Here is a 20,588-nt window from a genome sequence, read left to right on the forward strand (position 1 = left end):
ACTGAGGACCAGCTATGAATGGAAGGTGAAACCAGGAGAAGCTTGATCAGATGGGTTGGTCCTGAGGGTGAAGGTCCATCAGAAAAAGGCAGCAGAGCTGCTGAAGGCCCCGACTTAGAACTGTTGAAATACCCCAGCCCAGGACAAGAGCCATGCTGAAGATACTCTGTAAACAAACAGCATTGGAATGAGCAGGGGGAGGGTGCATGTTTTAGCATGAATTTAGAAGTCATTTAAGCCAGTCTCCTTTAGGCTCAGAGATTTCACTGGGGATGTTGCCCAGTGGTTGAGTTCTTGCCCAGCATGTATGAGGTACTTATTCCCCAAAACTTAAAATTTAAAAAATAAAAAATCAGAAAAACCTCAAATAAAAATGAGCAAATAATAACTTTCAAAATAAAATCACATGAAGGAATATTTTGAGAGAAGACGGGGACAAGAAGCATCAGCCTTTTAGATATAATGAACGAACACATGACAACCCCAGAATGAAGCAAGTCCATGACCTCCTCATTCGGAATGGGCTGAGAGTGTCAGACGATGACAGCACAACGAGGCACCAGACGCCCTGTGCAGAACTTCTGATTGGATGAAGGAATGGAGGGAGACATGAGAAGTGATAGAAAAACATCATTCAGAATTGAGAAAAACCTTGAAGAAACATGAGCACATAAAGTTTTATGAGAGAGAGGGCTAAATAAAGCAAAATTTAAATGTGAAAAGTTTCATTTAAAAGGGTTGAAAACGTCAGCACAAAACTATAGCTGCCATCCCTCCAGAGTGGTCATCTCTTCTGTAGCTAGTTGTGAGTAACCTTAGCCTGGGGACAGATTTAGGTTTCCCAAATTCCATACCCAACATGAGAACCATTCTATGAAGATTTTAATAGAAGCACAGCAAAAGAAAGTGTGTGTGTGAGAGAGAGAGAGGGGGGGGAGGGAAGGAGAGAGGGAAGGAGGAAAGGAGAAAAGGAAGGAAGGAAGGAAGAGAGGGAGGGAAGAAGGAAGGAAGGAAGAGAGACAACAAAGACAAGATAATCTCAAATGGCCAGGAGCATGGGGTAAGGTGAGTTAGCACCAAGCTGGGAAATCACTGCTCTAGTCAGACTGATGTTATCAGTCAGTCTTCTTAGCCTTTGAGAGAGTGGACTCTAGAGTCACACTAGAACATTCCAGTAGGATTTCACCTGACAGTGACCGGATGCTAAGTCATACACAGAGATGGGTAGTGAATAGCTTTTAAGGGAGCGAGATAGGGAACAGAGAGATAGCTCAGCAGTTAAGTTCAGGCTCTGTTCTTGTGAAACACTGACTTTAGTTCCCAGCACCCAAATTCAGAAGCTCACAACCACATGCAAGTACAGGGTACGTGACCCAGTCTCCTGTCTTCCAATGACAGGTGAACTCATGTGCACATACCCTTCATATGCATATAATTAAAAAACAAAAGCAAAATATTAAAAGCAAGTAAAAGATAATTAAAAATTAGTCTCTGGACCTGTAAGATTCCAACCTACCACAATCCCAAAGTTCTATAAGCCTTGTCACTAACACAGGTGTAACTTTCTGCTGTAAATGTCAGTTTGATGTGGGAGTCCCCTCTGTGTGTTGCTTGTATTGGTTAATGAATAAAGAAACTGCCTTGGCCTGATAGGGCAGAATTTGGGTAGGCAGAGAAGACGGAACTGAATTCAGGGAACTCCATGAATCCGCCGCCAGAGTTAGACATGCTTTGCTGGTAAGCCACTGCCACGTGGCAATATATAGATTAGTAGAAATGGGTTTAATTAAGATGTAAAACTTAGCCAATAAAAAGATAGAGCTAAGGGGCCATGCAGTATTTTAATTAATAAAATTTTTGTGTAGTTATTTCGGGGCTAAGCTAGCCAGGTGGCCAGGACAAACAAGCGGGCTCTCCTCCTACATCAGTTCATGAAGGAAAGTGGCAAATATTGAATATATGCAAAAATTAAAATGTAGTCGTTTGATTCTGGAAGAGATTCAAGTAACAATGACAGCAAATATCAGTAGATCTAGAGTCAGACATACAATGATGGAGGCAGATTTACACCTACACATATGAGGGACTTGGTAGCTACTACATGGGTGTCTTCCTTGCCCACATTTTACAGTGCAGCTTTCGTGTTGATCTCATTCCTAACACATTTGCCAATTCTCTCCTTGAACCCATCGCAGTGTTTTGTATCAATGCCCATGAAAAACGTGACTGTGTGCAAGTGTAAGCTTTTCTCTCCCATCCTTACTGGGTTTTAAGTACATCCCCATGTATGCATTCACCGACTAAGTCTTGCATTACAGTGTTCATAAGGTAAAGCTAACACTGCCACTGAATCCACACTGATCCGAGTGGCCTGAAGTGCCAACTGAGGCCATGGTGACATCTGGGCCTAGGCTGCTTCCAAAGATAATGTCTGGGTCTATGGTCCTGCCACAACCAAGTCTATGTTGATATCCATGACCTGTGTTGCCACCAGAATGTTAGACATCAGGGCCACCACCTAGGACCATGTTAGTGTCCAATGGCCATGCCACTGTCAGGGCCATAAAGATCTGAATGACCTGTGTTGCCACCCAGAGCCATGGTGTCATCTGGGCCTGGGCTACTGCCGAGGGTCATGTATGTTATATCCGTGGTCTGTGTTGATATCTGTGGCTCTTGTTATACCATGAAGATAGGGCTACACAGAGTTGCCCCCACCTATCACTGTTTGCAGCACACAGGAGAACAGGTACCTCGTCCGGGCAGCACAATAAAAGAGGTGGACCCTTTGGGACAGGTATGGATGAGCTGGCCCTGAAGGCAAGAGAGTGGGAAAGGTAGCCCGACTGCCTGTCTGGAGCACAGTGGTGTTGGCAAGGGAGAGATGCCCTCCTCCTCTCTCTCTCCCTCCCCCACCCTTGGTTACCAGTGACTTGTGGGAGAGCAGACCCTGGGGTCATGAGAGCTGGACTAGCTGGCCCCGCTGCAGCATTCTGAAGAGCAGACCCTGCACCTCAACCAGGCAGCACACTACCGCTGACTTTGTTGATGGGGACACAGGTGAACCAGCCCCGAGGGCAAGCAGAGCTGGTTCTGGAGGTGTGGGTGTGAGTGAGCCAGTCCTGAGGGTATGAGAGCAGAAGAACTGACCCTGATCCTCGCTACCTATTGAGTTGGCGGAGCTAGCTGGGGCAGCGCTGAAGAATCTGCCCAGGTGGTGATGATGAGGGAAAACCGGTGATATGACCAACCCAGTTACCACCTAGTCCCAGAACTAGGGCTGAGTTAGCCCATGCCCCATTCACCTCTTCTGTGAACCACTGGAGCTTGTGAAGTGGCCAGACCTGCAGATGCAAAGTTGCAGGATCTCCATGACACAGGGGAACAACAGGATCTCCACGAGGAGCCCCAGTGAGGTCCCAGTATCTACAGTGTAGCAGAAACCAGAGACTTCAAACCAGACCAATGACTCACTGCAATGAACACTTGCTAGTGCAGATGTATGGACTAAAGGGTGCACTGTGCGACCCACTGGGCCACACTACAGCTTCCACTCTGAGATTGTTTGTTTATTTGTTTGTGGGTTGGTTTTTTTTTGGTTTATAGTTTTGCTTTTAAATTTTATTTTACTTTAGAAGGGAGGGTCATAAGGACAGAGAAATACAAAGGGTCGTGGAGACGAATGAGATCGAGATGCATGATATCCACAAAGAATCAATAGAAAGCTTTAAAAAAAAAAAGGTAAGGCTAATGGAATTTCTTGTTCTAGTCCAAAGTTAAAGGAGATTCTTCTAAACTTTTGTAGTATTTGTATTATCTTCTAAATGCTCCTTTAAGGCATCAAAAGCTTCTGGGATGTCAGGAGATGAGGTTTAGTGGCATAGCCCTTGGCCAGCATGTGTAGTGACCTGGCATCACTGGCCTATTATCCTGCCCTTTAGGAGACTTGGTGATAGTACAACTGCTTGCAAACATGTCAAACCAGTCACAGCTAGTTATTTGCTTTGTGAGAAACAATAAAAATACTATTATTTCAGTGAAAGCTTGGAAACAATTAGATTCTATGTATCTTCCCGAGTTAGTTCTAAGATACACATACAGTGATACGCGTATATATGCTCATATATATTACAAACATATATTCAAATATGTATATATATACATATGTATACTTATGTGTAGTTTGTTTATTTATTCAGATGTGTTGACATAGTTGTTCACACTATCATGATTTTACTTTCCACTGAGCCTACGGTGTTCTCTATCTTTCTTTTCTTTTTTTCTTCCTTCCATTGTCCCTCCCTTCCTTCCTTTCTTTTCCTTCATTCTCCTCTATTCTTTAAACAGATACAGATTCTCACTCTGTATCTGTGACTGGGATTAAAGGTCTGAGCCACAACACCAGGCACTTACTCACTTATTTATTTCTTTATAGATCTTTTATTTTCTCAATCACATGTTTCATGCTAATTGTATTAATAGTAATCAAAAGAAGGCTTCTCTTATAATGTCTGTATCTTACCACTGTGTGCATTAAATTCACATTTGTGAGATTTTGCTGCTGCCTCTGGTTCCTCTTATGTTTCTTCTCATTCTGCTGCATGTCTTACTCCAAGGTCCCTTTAGTGCCTCTCTGCAGGAGACGTTTTCTGTCTTCACAGTGACCCTTGTTCTTGACACTAGAAGGAGGCTGGGTTTTTATTTATCCTACAATGCCTGGAATACTACTGGTCAACAGACAATTGTTCTTCCCCAGACGAAAATAGCCACGTATCTTCTGAGAAACTCTGGTCATGAAAGAGAAACCAGACAGCTACTGATAGGGATGGCAGGCAGCAAGAACAGGAAGCTGGGGGCTCACATCTTGAATTCCAAGAACAAAGCAGAAACAATGAACTAAAAGTAAGCAAGGCTTTTAACTCTTAATCCCACCCCTAGTGAAATACTTCTCCCCGCAAGGCCATGATACCACCCAAACTTCTTCCAAACAGTGCCACCAACAGGCCCTGAGGTATGAAGGACATTTCTCATTAAACCACCACGCTTGCTCTTCAAACCTCCCATGCATTTACTAATATTTTGTCAGGAAGCATCTAGTTGTCCATGCCTTCTCTTAGACGCTGTCCTGCCACCTGTGTGATACTTTAAAATCATTCTAATACCTTGTGTGGTGACTAGTTTGCCATGGTTTCTTTTCTCTCTGGATTTCTTCCCCGCGTTCATGTCTGTGTGATTATACCACAGTGGGGTCTCCTTTATGTATTACTTTTTTGATGTGGGATTTTATTACTTCTTTGTATTTCCTAGTGTTTCTACTTCTGACTGTCCTGTTCAGAGATCACAGAGTCCAATCCCTTATGCTTACTTCCTCTCTTGAAGGAGAGTATAATTTACTTATTGTCATTTTAACATTTAAAATACGCAATGCTCTCAGACTTATCTCTTTTGCCTTCAATTCTTCATCAGTCCTTAGTATCTGGGGGACTGATAACATTTCATTACTCTTCTTATCTGATTCTATGAATTTCAGCTTCCAGTTTCTTTAGTCTTTCAAGAGGGTCTCACAGCAGCAACTTTCCAGTGAGCCATGGACTGAAAGGAGTTATTGGTTCATCTTGCTCTAAAGCTTTCAGTTTTTTGAAAAATTGGCTACCCAATCCTGTGGCACACCAGCAAGGAGACAAATATTCAGGAGTTGTCCAGATCCTAACCATATAAATCAGTCTAATAAATAACAGTTAGTGTGTGCATGTGTCTCCTTCCAGACAACTCTAATACACAGTGTTCTATCGATGTCATGACTGTAAGCTCATGCCTCCCACCATCGACTCCACTGTGATTCTTAGCTTCATCTTTAAATTCTCAATTCGCACCTTCAATTGTCCACAGTATTTTTTTCCTGATGCCCAGTAGACAAGGCCTAGAAACGGGATTCCTCATCGCCTCCTTAAAATTCACTTTCCTCACAGACTTCTACTCTTCATCTAATTCTAACTCTGTCTTCTAATTCCTTGTGGCTAATATGGTAGTCATTCTTGGCTACTCCATTTCTTTACATCTTATACTTTATCCAATAACAAGCAAGCAATTCAGATTCTATTCACACACATTTGAGTCTATTAATCATAGCCACTGCACTAATCTGACACCAACCACTCCTATCTCTCACCTGTAGCACTGAAGTAGTCTCCTCATAGGTCATTAACAACTTTCCAGGGTCAACTCATGCAGACAATCTAATGTTTCAGAAGCAGGTGTCAGATCAGATCAATCATCTTCTCAGGACTTTCTTTGTTTCTTTTCTACTGTTTTTTATTCAGATCAAGGCTGTATCTTTACAAACCCTGCCTAATGCCCTCTGTGATGCTTTCTGCACTTCTGATTGAGCATGGTCCTCCTCATTCAGCTCCAGCCACATTGACATCCGCATGTTCTTCAAAGATTTAAGCATCTTCTACCTTCAATAGATTTGAGCTTTTCGTTGATGCTATCTGAAATGGTATCACTTCATCAGAAAGTCATTCCTTAGCATATTTTCCAAATAGTATCTGTTTGTAATACTGTGACTTTGAGCCCCTCCTTTTTATCATGCTAACACACACACACACACACACACACACACACACACACATGTCTATATTCGCTAAAATACATGTTCCTTTTGCTAAAATATAGTACAAACATTCAGAAGGGAGGAGAGGATAAACTGGTGTTTTGTGTTATTGTGATTTGTTTATTTTTAATTATTACTCATTGTAAGTATTGTTTTTAATGACCTACTTCACACACACCCTAGTTCTAAATAGATTGTGATTATAGATTTCCTTTTCTTGAACTTGCAAAAATTAACTAAAGCTATGCCACCCCTAAATTGGCCCAGATTTATAACTTGTTTGCCTAATAACTGAGCAAAATTTTGTACAAAGGGTGAGAGACTATAGAGTACTTCTAATAGATTTTTCTTTCAAATTCTTAAAATATATAGGACCTGTGTATCACTCATTACATGTTACTCATCTCTTTATGTTTTATGTTTGAGATCAATATGTGTGATGAAAATTTATTTTTAGCAAGAAATAGAATCATAACCTCACTAGAGAACATTAGGGACAGTGAAGCAAGACCATAATGTGCATAGAATTGGGTATGTGAGACAAATAAATGTTTGGAAATGTGATGTGTGACACGCATGCAAAAAGCTGTTGGAGATGATAAAAATGCTTGCTTGTGTGTGGAAGTCATTAGAGTCTTAAAGTTAATGGAGCAGACGCCCCCTTGTGTTTGATTTATCATGGTACTCTATACTTAAAGGCGTCATCATTTTCAACTTGTTATCTTTTTTTTGTACCGAAATTAGTTTTTCCTTTTTTTTAATTTATAAAAGTTTATTAATTTATTAAAGTTTCCATTTCCGCCACTCCTTCCAACACCCTCCCACTTCCCCCACTCCCTCTCCTCCTCCCTCTCCATCCCTAAGAGCAGTCAGGGTTTCCTGCCCTGTGGGAAGTTCAAGTTCCTCCCCCCTCCCTCCAGGTCCAGGAAGGTGAGCATCCAAACAGACTGGATCCCAAAAATCCAGTATATGCAGAGGAAACAAGTCCCAGTGTCATTGTCAATGGCTTCTCAGAAAGACCCCGTGCCAGCCACATTCAGAGAATCTGGCCACATTCAGAGAATCTAGATCCCCAGATTGTTCTCTGGACAGAGGAGAAGGTGCCTGAACCAGCCTTGGTCCATAACCATACTGATGAATATTTTGCATATCGCCATAGAACCTTCATCTGGCGATGGATGGATATAGAGACAGAGACCTACATTGGAACACTGGACTTAACTCCCTAGGTCCAAACGAGAAGCAGAAGGAAAGAGAACGTGAGCAAAGAAGGCAAGATCAGAGGGAACCTTCACCCGTTGATGGATGGAGATTGAGACAGAGACCCACATTGGAGCACTGGACTGAGCCCCCAAGGTCTAAATGAGGAGCAGAAGGAGGGAGAACATGAACAAGAAAGGCAGGACCGTGAGGAGTGCGTTCACCCACTGATACAAGGGGACTGATCTAATGAGAGTTCACCAAGGCCAGTTGGACTGGGACTGAACAAGCATGTGATTCAACTTGTTATCTTAACGTGATAAGAATGAAATGTCCATTGAGACCTTTCATATGCATAGGGTATAGGTATATATACAGGCTAACCCTCTGCATTTGAGTATAATCTATTTTCTAACAAGCTCTGCACCTCTATTTGATTGTAAAGCTTTTGCTTTTCCCTAGGCTTCATATTCATATCAATATTATTAAAAATGAGTATTTCATTAAACAATGTATGTCTAAATTCTACAAGTCTTTTCTTCTTAAAATGGTAGCTACTGTTGTGAATAGGCACACGTACTGCTGTGGAGAACTTTAGATTACAGAATCCTTTCACAGAAAATATTTCCATTTCTTATCACAATCATAAACCAAATGTACATTCTGCCTTGCACATGTGAAATTGGAAGCCCTGAATTTAAGTAAATGCTAGGCACTACACACCAAACCCACTAGAGAAGCTGGACTAATGTAGGATGTTTTTCTTCAATCACTAAAGGGCAAGCTTCACCTACAAGGTTTGATAGCTGACATATTTGCTGTACCGATTTATGTGACACAGGATCTGACATGTAGTTGATCTATATAGAGCCAAATACTATAAATTAGAACCAACCTAGAAAACCAAATACATTACAGATATTTTATAGAGTTGTGCAATACTGTTCTCCAGGGATGATAGGGTCATTGCTATGTTGAAAATTGGAATGACTGTCATTATTCACATGGGGCCCTCAAAAATTTTGCCCACTAAAATTTCCTCAAGTAGTTCAAGGAGGGTTCTTGGGATATATGAGGCAGCCCACAAGGAGGAGCAAGTGTCTTTTAAGGCAGTGAAGGAATCTCCACCCCTCCCTGATGATATAAAAACAAAAATAATTGCTTGGGATGGAAGAGACTCTTCTTTAACAGTTAGCTGTTAGTAAATTTCCTATGCTCCTGTAGGCAACCCCAACCAAACTCATGGGTTCTTCAACCTAGACTTCAATAAAATCATGTTTTGTTCTGTTCTTGGTGTACTGTCTAGAGAAAATAGATATCTAAGTATTCATATCTTCCTAGGAAAATATAACATACAATATATAGAGAGAGTGATAATATTGGTATATAAATTATGCATTCATGTATGAGCAAAGGTGAGTTTTATTTCTACAAGTTGTCATTGTTAAGATCTAACAAATCATATCTTGTAATTGGTAAGTATTGATAAAGAGAAAACTTCAAAGTTAATGTGGAGTGTGGCCAAAAGCTAAAAACATGGCTGTTATCAGTATTCCTGAGTTAGAAAACTAGATTATCTTAACATACTCGTTAGTGCTAAGAGAGTTATACCAAAGAGGAATGACCAGAAAGACTTGTTCTTCATGGGTACATAGCTGAGCTCTTCAGTCTGGTCTGGTTCTAGAAATGGAGAAAAGTGTGGGGTTCACTGGAATGTTTCCAAAATTGTCTTAAGTGATATGACGAAACTTTTCCAGCTTACTAAGTAACCCTGTGATTTTTGTATCTCTGAATAACCCACTAATGCACCAGTGGATTTCTGCAGCGGATCTGGTCAACTTCCATCTACTTTCCAAACAGATTAGAGATAGAATGAAGAATAGAAAGGAACACATAAGCAGAGAGGGGAAGAGAATCAAAATTAGGCTGGTCCTAGAGAGATGGCTTTAGAATTACATGCTGTATAGAGAGATCTATACATCCTCTTTGAGAGAAAGAAGACATTGTTTACTGACACACTAGGGCAAGAAATGAACTAATAATATTAGCCAACCCTTAGCTTGTGGCTGTCTGTTGCTATGATGACTCAGAAGCACCTGCACTGCGAAGGCTGCTTCCAACCTCCATGAAGGCTCCATAGAGCTCCTCCAAAGTGTGGGGGACCATGAAGAACATCCACACAAGGGCTCAGGGACTATCTGTTTTTCTTGGTTAAACAGCCTTTGTATGTATTGTGGTCGATCTAGTTGGGGCATGTTGCTTTTGTTTTGTGTTGGTGGTTGTGATAGGCTTTAAAAATGTCTCCTCTGAATGAATCCTGTGTCTCTTTTCCTGTAGATACTGTAATGGGTGAGATATTTATTTGTTGATTTAAAAAATAATTAGATGAGGTAAGGAGCCTCATTAAGTTTCTGCTTATCAAGGCATGAAATCTGACCACATGGGTAATCCAACCTTGCTCTAACCCAGGAGGCCAACTCAGGTCACCTCACTGGGTGGGATCTCTAGAGCAGAATGTGTACACCACACACACACACACACACACACACACACACACACACCACAGTGACAAGGTATGCTCCAAGCATCTCACCTCTACCCTCTCTACTGAGGCAAGAGCATCACCTAGGGGTTTTGAAATTCAGAGCCCTAGGAAGAAGTATGAAGTTTCATAGCACTTTGATAAAGTCCGGTGTTACTTCCTGGCCCCACAGGGAAAGCATAGGTGGCTCTTTACCACCTTCTCCTGGAACGCTATTGGTCCTATGAGTTTTCATTCGTTGTCTCTGGCTGGCAAAGAGAACATGGCAAGAAAAAGAGGGATGAACTCTGAGTGAGTGTGTTTGAGACTGTGACAGTGGGAGACAGAAGGAAAGAGCAAAACATTACTTACAATGTTTCAAAAATAAACTGTATATAATCACATAGCCATTTGGAATTATCTATGTAGTGGATCATTTAATTCCTAAGCCTGTTTGTTACATTTTTTATCATAATGCCTAAATATTATTTCCAACTAACCGCCTTTGTCAGGCAATATCAAAGGCTTTGGAAAACGCATCTCAGAATATACCTGACAAGCAAACTTTTTTTAAAAAACGCATACAGAGAGACAGAGACACAGACACACACAAAACATAAACACATAGAGAGAAAAATACAGAGAGACAGGCACACACACACACACACACACACACACACACACAGAGAGAAACTTATAGACAGAAAGAAAGAGAGACACACACAGAGAGTTTGCGCTTAAGTGTGACTTTTCCTTTAGAATGTCCACAATTTTTTTCTTCACCTTCATCAGCCTGGCAGTCTGAAATGAAGCTAGACAAGCAGAATCCACAAATCATTTCTGGGAAGCTGTAAAAGGAAGAATTATATATATGTATATATATGTATAAAATTTAAAAAATGACAATTTGTCTTCTTTCTTGAGTATCCACATATATAGAAAATGAAAGATGAGCATATCTATCCCTTAATTTTAACTTCTAATTTCCCTTCTAATTTGAGGGTCCTTGACCTCCAACAAGGACCCTCAAAAACAGAACTGTCCAACCTAACAGAAGCACCAATTAAATAATAAAAGAAAAATCAAATCGCACAAATTCTTTGACTTTATTGTTTCCTGTTGGTGAATTATTTCCTGGAACAGTCGTTCTCTCAAGTTAGTTGTCACCTTCACCTATCCCACCACCTGCCATGTCTCTGATTTTCCATGAATAGAGATGCTAAGACATGTCTGAACATGCCCCTCTATCAATTCCTTGGGACTTTGAAGCATTGTCTGAAACTTTCGGGGTCCTCTTCATAGTGTAAACAAGTATCGTATTCATAACTAGTCCAAGCAAGACAAACATGTCTGAAGATTAGGACAATCACAGTCACAGAGTCTTTATTTGTATAGGGCCTTGTGCTATGAGAGAGGGTAAACACACATAAAGTCCACTCAGGCTGGGTGGAGCCAGTATTTTTCCACAGGGTTCTGTGTGTTCTCTAGCTCCTGATTCCTTTCTTGACCAACCATTGGCTAAAGCCCATACTTATGAGGACTCCTTGAATGCAACCCTGCCATACAGCTTCAGATAATTCAGTTCAGTCTTTGAATCATTTCTTGTTTCCAAGTAACTCAAGATCAGTATTCAAAGCAGATCTGTTTGACCTTTGAAGATCCTAATTTCATTGCAAAGTGCAAAGCTACCACCATTTTTATTTTCTGTCCCCTCCAATAGGTACCAGAGAGAGATAGATAAATAGATAGATAGATAGATAGATAGATAGATAGATACATAGCTGTATCTTTGTCTGTAAGAGTTTTTATAGTATCTTTTGATCAATTGCCAGTTATATACAAATCATGAAGAAAGCAAGGAGCTCAGATTAATATCTGAATGCTCTGTAAATTGTTTTAGTTATCTGTATTTTTTTACTATATACCATTATAAGAGAAAATATTTTACCCAATTTAAAAAAAGTCTCAATTTGAATTTCTTTAGGAGTTATGGTGTCTACTTTTCATTGTCAGTTGACCCACTCTAGAATTACCTGTGATGGGAATTGTAATGAACGACTGTCTAGATCAGTTTTGTCTAGAGGCATGTCTATGGAAACTATCTTGCAGCATGATTAATTAAAGTTCAGAGACAGAAATCGGGTTCAACCTGAAAGTCATAAAAGCAAAACAGCCAGCTACTGGCTCTTACCTTTACTTCAGTCCTAAATGGTGATCCTGCCTCCAGAAATCTCAGATTGAGATTGCATGTGAGAGCTTTCTCCTTCTGTCTTATATTCCTCTCTAGTGCTGGGATTGAAGGCATGCATCACTACTGCCTGCTTTCTATGACAAACTAGTGTGACTACTGGGATTAAAGGTGTATGTCACCACTGCCTGGTCTGTAAGACTAATCAGTGCAGCTGCTTTATTCTCTCAATTTCAGGCAAGTTTTATTTAATAAAATACAAATGAAATATCACTACACTATCTTCAGTATGTTAAGGAATGTGGGAAGATCCAGGTTAATTACAAATGAAATCATTCCCTGAGATTGGGTCCTCGGCTATTGATTTGGAGAGATAGAAAGAGAGAGAGAGAGAGAGAGAGAGAGAGAGAGAGAGAGAGAGAGAGAGAGAGAGAGAGAGAGAGAGAAGAGAGAGAGAGAGAGAGAGAGATGAGCTTGACCATGCATGCTTTCATTTCTCTCTGCTTTTGCCTGTGGGTGTGGTGAGCTGCTATTGCTATGAGGGAGTGTGACTTAGAACTGTGATCTAAATGAATCCCCTTTTCTAAGTTACTTTTTAAAGGTGTGTGCAACCACCACCTGTCCCTTCATGAAGAAAAGAGAACTCTCCCCAGGGCTCCTGCCAGCTTCTCTGGATCAGTCGGAGGAATTAGGCAGGAACAGAAAACTTAGTCAACAACTTTTGTCAGAGGATTTTACCAGGATAATTAGAAAGAAAATGAATGCAGACATATCAAGTTTGTACACTTCCTTTTACCTAGTAGAGATGGAAATGGTCCTTAGGGAAATATTGAACAAGTGATGTGAACGCTTGCACTCTAACTTCTGTTCTACTCTGCAACAACCCCATGAATTACACCTTCATATTATCCATTAGCTTGGAGAAGTCTGTCTCAGCTCTTGTGGTTAATTACACTGTGGACAGCAAAATGGAGTTCTATGAGGAGACTTCATTGGCAAGTACTAAAAGGGCCCTCCAATCCCTCCTCTCCTAGGATGTAGCAATGAGACCCTCACTCTCAGCATCCTGAGCTATGGTGCTACTAGCATCCTCAATACCTGACCTGACCTTTATATCCCAGCTCTGGGCTTCAGTGACAGGTTTCTCCAGACCTTTTATGCCAACCTCTCCACATACACCACAGATCTGCAATGGAACAAAATTATTGATAGTCATTTTTTTTATTTCCTACATCAGGTAGGAAACAAATGAAGATACTTCTATCATCCTGAATGATTAATGACACTCTCAAGACTCACTTCCTTCCTAACTTTTGTGGTGCAGGGTCTTTCCTCTTCTAGACATCTATAGTCTGAGGCCTGGGGGAAGTGAGATCCCTTTTTGGTTGGGGAGAATGATGAGATCTCTCTTTCTTGCCTTGACTTACCCATGTCTACACCTTTCCAGCAAGGAGACTCAGTCCATTTACCCAGTTCAGCTGCTCATGTCCTCAACACGTTGTTTTAGTAGGCAACCCCTATGTTGCCTCTACAGAGGCTGCAGATTTAGTTCTCCCTTAGATATCTTTGCCAAACACTATGAGGAAAGCAACTTACGGAAAGATATTATTCACTCGGCTTATAGTTACATCATTTCAGGAAGCCAAGGTAGAAACAGAAGTTAGGAGCATTAAGTAAAAAGCAATAGAATAATGATGTTTGCTGGCTTGTTCACTTTATCTCCCTTCTTGGAGCATGCATAGTTGTTTGTTTGTTTGTTTGTTTGTTTGTTTGTTTGGTTGGTTGGTTGGTTGGGTTTGTTACATTTATATCCTGTCTTAGTTAAGATTTCTATTACTGTGGTGAAGCATCATGATTAAAAGCAAGTTGGTGAAGAAAGAGTTTATTTGCCTTATACTTCCATATTTTAGTCCATCACTGAAGTAAGGCAGGACAGGAACTTAAACATGTCAGGAACTTAGAGGCAGGAGCTTATGCAGAGACCATAGAGGGCTGCTGCTTACTGGCTTGCACATCATGGCTTGCTCAGATTTATTTTTTTATAGAACCCAGGACCAACAGACCAAGGATGGCATCACTGACATTAAGCTGAAACCACCCCCATCAATCACTTATTTTATAATGCTCTACAGTTGGTCTTATGGAGACATTTTTTCAATTGAGGTTCCCTCCTTTCAGATAACTCCAGCTTATGTCAAGTTAACAGAAAACTAACCAGCACATAGCCCAAGGCCAACTGCCTGAGAAATAGTACCAACAACATGTGGGTTAGGCTTTCCTATATCAATTCGTAATCAAGACAATCCCCTCACAAACAAACCTGATTTAAGAAATTCTACAATTGAGGCTTATCTCAGATGAGATTAATAGCTCATAGAATGAGATGTCTCTCTGTATTTAGCTCATTCACAGCTAAAAAAATTCAAAGAAACATAGTAATATAGCCCAGATCTTTACATGGCTTATTTTTCATTCTATTCTTTATTTATGATTGTCTGTACTCTGCCTCTTTAAAGACTTTGTTCTATTTTTTTAAAGCAATTTACTGTTTTTTAAAAACTACTTCTTATCTCCCCCAAGCCTACATTCATTTATCTAACCCCTTTAGAGGTCTGTGATCCCTTTACAGGTCTTTTATATCTGAATTAGTCTTTATTGCATATCTGTAATAATTTTCTGATCAGGAGAGCTTTAAAAATAATAAGCAGCTTGGTCTCAGTGACCATAGATGATGGTTCTGCCTCTCTCAGACTTTCAGTAGGGCAGAGGTAGATCATCACATGCTCTGGGACTGCTGGGTAGGAGCTGTCCTCACCACCTCAACTCTGGGCACACAGTACATAAACCCTTCATATCTGAGTAGCAGCTAAATATGCTGTACAATGCATGAGGCCTGAAAATATTTCTCTGTATGGCGCTGTATGGTGGTGGGAATCTGTCATGCCCTCCTGCCTGTGCATTCCTAGCAGACCCAATCACTTTACCTGCCAGACATGGATTGCTGAGCCATAAGCATGGTCTCAGCTACTTTCCTTGCTACCAACAAACAGAGCAAGGAGCAGTTAAACTCTGTTTTTTGTTTGTTTGGTGTGTGTGTGTGTAGAATTCCTTTCCAAACTCTGTCAGGTTTTAAGTGAATTTAGTCGGCCATGTTAGTGCCAATTGTTGATAGAGGTTTCTGTCCTGCTCAGTACTGCAGTCATTCAGTCCCAAAGAAACACACAGATGCCTACATTAATTATAAACTTGTTGGCCTATTAACTAAGGCTTCTTAATAATTAACTCTTACATCTTACATTAATCCATAATTCTTTTTGCTATTTTTTATTAATTTCATTGAGCTATACAATTTTCTTTGCTCCTCTCCCTTTCTCTCTCCTCTCCTTTAACCCCCTCCCATGGTCCCCATGCTCCCAATTTACTCAGAAGATCTTGTCTTTTTCTACTTCCCATGTAGATTAGATCCATGTATGTCTCTCTTAGGGTCTTAGAGTCTTCATTGTTGTCTAGATTCTCTGGGATTGTAAATTGTAGGTTGTTTCTTTTTCTTTGTGTTTAAAAACCACTTATGAGTGAGTACATATGATAATTGTCTTTCGGGGTCTGTGTTAGCTCACTCAATATGATGTTTTCTACCTCTATCTATTTGCCTGCAAATTTCAAGATGCCATTCTTTTCCTGCTTTATAGTACTCCATTGAGTATATGTACCACATATTCTTTATCCATTCTTCAGTCTAGGGGCATTTAGGTTGTTTCCAGGTTCTGGTTATGACAAACAATGCTGCTATGAACATAGCTGAGCACATGTCCTTGTGTTACGATTGAGCAACCATTGTATATACCCCAAAGTTTTAACCCATAATTCTTTTCTGTGTTAGCCACATGACTTGGTACCTTTTATCAGTGAGGCATTCTCACCTTCCGTCCTCTGTATCTGGGTGATGACTGCAGACTGAGCCTTTCCTCTTCCCAGAATTCTCCTTTTCTGGTCACCCTCCTATACTTCCTGACTGACTACTGGCCAAACAGCATTTTATTAAACCAATACAAGTGACAAATCTTTACAGAGTACAAAACCATTGTTTCACAGCAATCTCCCTTTTGCCTCTTGGTTTTACTTTTCTCTATTTCTGTATATATTTTCTGTCCCTATTCCATGTCTGAATTCTGTGCTAGGTGGCTAAACCCCAACATCCTCCTCTTCTCTTCACTCTTCTCACTCTTCCCTCTTCTTCTTTTCTCCTTCGATTTATTTTGTATACCTGGTAGCCTCACCTATTTCTCTCTCCTGCAGAGATACTGTCTGTTAAGCTCTTTATGAGACCGCTAAGGAGTTTTAGACAGGCAATGTAACACAACTTTACAGAGTTAAACAAATGTAACATAAAAGAATACAACATATCTTTACATCATTAAACAAATATTCCACAGCATAAACAAATGTGACACATCTTTTACTAATATTCCTCAACATGCCCAAGATGATACAAATATCTATCTGGGGGCCCAGAACATCAGATCATGACTATGGGAAATTGCTAGGCTTTATACATTTACTTTTTATGGTTTAAGGATTTACAGGATATGACAGTCAGACTTTCAGGTGGCCCCTGAGTACTTGGATGTCTGCCCAGTAATTACATAGCTGTCGACTCCTTTTTGAGAATGCTGATCGAGTCTGGAACATGCTTCTCATCTACAGAATATAGTCAGTGTGATAGGATGTCGCCCTCTACAGTTTTCTGTAAACCATTTCTTCTGAATAGCTCTCTGACCTGAGAGACTCTAAGAAACAAGGTTCTCCCGAGACACCTAGTTGATAACTAGGTATATATGGTATATGTCCATCTCTGAGAGAGTTAGAGATAAGAATAAATAAAAGGGGAAAACAGAATGAGGGACAGAGACAGAGAAAGGTGCATCATAAGGTATAAGGTGCATTAGGGCAAATCATTTGTAGGAGAATTCCCTCTTAGCAGTGGAGGCTGGGCTTTTTGTCCCATTGGATTGGGACACCTTTTGGTTTAGCCAAACTTCACCAATTTTTAATCTCATTCTAGAATGCCTTCTTAGTTGCCACATGAATTTAGCCATTCAAGTCTCCTCTGTTCCCTCTGAAAAAGCAAGCTGCCTCATTCCATAGGTATAGAAGAAGGTTACCATCCATTTGAGTTCCAAGCTCACCCTTCCCTACCTGAGCCTCCATGTAGAAACCTATTCCTAGCCATCAACTTGATTGTGACCTTGCAGCATATATGATTAAGTCACAGAGATGGTAACTGTGTGTGTGTGTGTTTCAAACAACTAAATTTGCACTGTCATACACAGTATAATTTGTTAGAAATGGTTATCTTTAAGGAATCTTCATCTTTGCCCAGAACGTTACTTAATTTTTAAATCAAAACTGAACACTATTAGCTTCATACAAACTATGGTTGGCAATTCATCACAGTTTAAACAATCAATCAAGTGGCAGTGGCACATGCCCTTAATTCCAGCACTCAGCAGGCAGAGACAGGTGGAGTTTGTGGCCAGCCTGGTCTACAGAGCAAGTTCCAGAACAGGTTTCAAAGCTACAAAGAAATCCTGTCTCAAAAAACCACAAACAAAAAAACTAACAACAAAACTAAACAAACAAAATCAGCCAATACATGTATTTTTGTTGGTATTTTTGATCCTAAAATGTGCGTTTTATGTCATGGTTCTCAGTGTAACATTAACAAAGCCCACACACCCATGCTTGATTGACTCACCTTTCTGAACTGGATAATGAAACAAAAGAAGAGGAAAATAAGAGACAGGAACATGCTTTCTCGGGGACTGGAGAGATGGCTCAGAGGTTAAGAGCATTGCCTGCTCTTCCAAAGGTCCTGAGTTTAATTCCCAGCAAACACATGGTGGCTTACAACCATCTGTAATGGGGTCTGGTGCCCTCTTCTGGCCTCCAGACATACACACAGACAGAATATTGTATATATAATAAATAAATATTTTTTAAAAAAGAAAATGCTTTCTCCTCCTTGTGACTGATGTCTGAGGTAGGGCCATATGAGTCTTGCACTTTGGCTCTCACAGGCTCGATGACTTCATAAGCAAACAATTAACTTTCATATTATTATTATTCTGAACCGAAGAAATTAATTCTGAAAGTCTATCGTAGAAATGTACTGTAATTCAATACTTTTTATTGTATCTGTGTCAAAACAGGCATGGCTAGTTCAGGAGGTATGGGAGTCATGTGATACTGCTCTACAGCGTCATACCAGCACCTGTGGACGGGACCCTTCTGTGAGCTGTAGCTCAACACAGTTCCTTGAAATGTTTTGAAGCATTATGTCACTGCATTCTGTGCCAAGTCTGGCAACTAATAACATCAGCTATCTCTGCTGATAAGAGATACAGACCTTCTTTTGTTGTTGGAATCATAAAGCTCCAGACACATAGCTGCACATTAATTTGTTGACATTCATAATCTTATGTAAGTCTGATCTAGGAGTTTATCAAGTCAGCCCACACTTTGATCTGTTGCTTGTGAAATAGGTGATGTCTGTAATTAAGACTGTTTTCTATTTAAAGTTTGAGAAAATTCAAGTGACGGGAGTCAATGATTTCTTCTCTGTATATATAATCACACTGATTCATTTACGCACCAAGTAACAAATACAAATGGACTGTGGCCACTGTGTAGGGTAAAAGTGTCAGCCAAAGAAACATACCCTGACCCTGAAACCTGAGCCAAAAGGTTAAAAAATGCCAGTTAAAGAAACATACCCTGGCCCTGAAACAAGAATTGAGGAAACATATTTTGCCTCTGAAACACATTTTGCATGAAAGCCAGCCAATTCCCGAGCAAAAAATACAGCCAGTCTTTGAGCTTGTCCAAGATCAGGGATTGAAATCTGACCAATTCCCACCCTGAAAATCTTCACCCTGGAAAAACTCTGTCCCTAAGAAACCCTATACAAGTCCTGTACCTGTTTAGGGTTGATGGCCACTCTCCTAGATTCTTCCCTCTCAAACAAATCTCTTGAATGAGGTTTAGTTGATGGTCTTTCTCCAGAGTGGAGTGGGACAGAGAACAACTTTCACCAGAGAACTGCTACATTTCTTTAGGGAAACTCCATTAGCAGAGTCGTGTGTGCTGAGCCGTGTGTGCTGAGCTGAGCTATAACAGCTCTTGGAGAGAAACAGAACTGCTTCATTCCTATGGTGAAACCACCCTCCACCAGAATACAACTGTAGAGCCGTAACACCTATATGTATTGCCTGGCCGTATAGGTATTGGCTGGCGTCCAACAGCCTGGATACTTATCCCTCCAGAGCTGCAACACTTGTACATTAAAACTCTTTCAAAGACATTAACATGTAACTGTCTGACTTCATTCTAGATTGCATACTTCTGTCTTTTAAGATCAGGAATCTGAGGCTGGTGAGATGGCTCAGTCAGGAAATGTGTGATATGCCTAAAGACCAGACATCAGAGTTCAGTCTCTGGGACTGAGAGAAGTAGATGTCCACAGGTTGGCATTTAACCACTACACATGTATGGTGGCATGATTCCCAAACCCACAGTAAATAAGTTAATGTAACTTAAAAGAAAAAGAGTATAGGGAAATTACCAAGGATGTGGCTGGCATGCTGTTTGACTGAATCAATGTCAGTCATTGGAGATCTGTTTGCTTCTCAAAAATATTGACTATTATTGTCTCAGAGGACATTACTGCTGGGTGACTAGTAAAGAAAACATACTGATAAAATCTAGAGAACAAAGAATAACAGGTTCTTCACATGTGCCAAAATAAAATTTCACCAAAATTGGAAATCTTTTTCAGGAAAGATTTGAAATTCCTACAGGACAAAGGAAAATAAAGACACCCCATTTTAATTAAAAACAACCCTTTTGTATCTTGTACTCTTTTCCTTTCAAGGAGAGAAGGATACGCTTTAAAAGTTGGAAAATAATTGCTAACAACTAATATTCAGAGCTTTCTTGACTTAGTTGCTAAGTGTCCTACAAAAAGCTAGTTTTCCTGTAGGTGACATGAAGGAGAGATTCTAGCTGGT

Source organism: Myodes glareolus, chromosome 2, assembly GCF_982192425.1.
Source record: "Myodes glareolus chromosome 2, mMyoGla1.1, whole genome shotgun sequence".
Lineage (NCBI taxonomy): Eukaryota > Metazoa > Chordata > Mammalia > Rodentia > Cricetidae > Myodes > Myodes glareolus.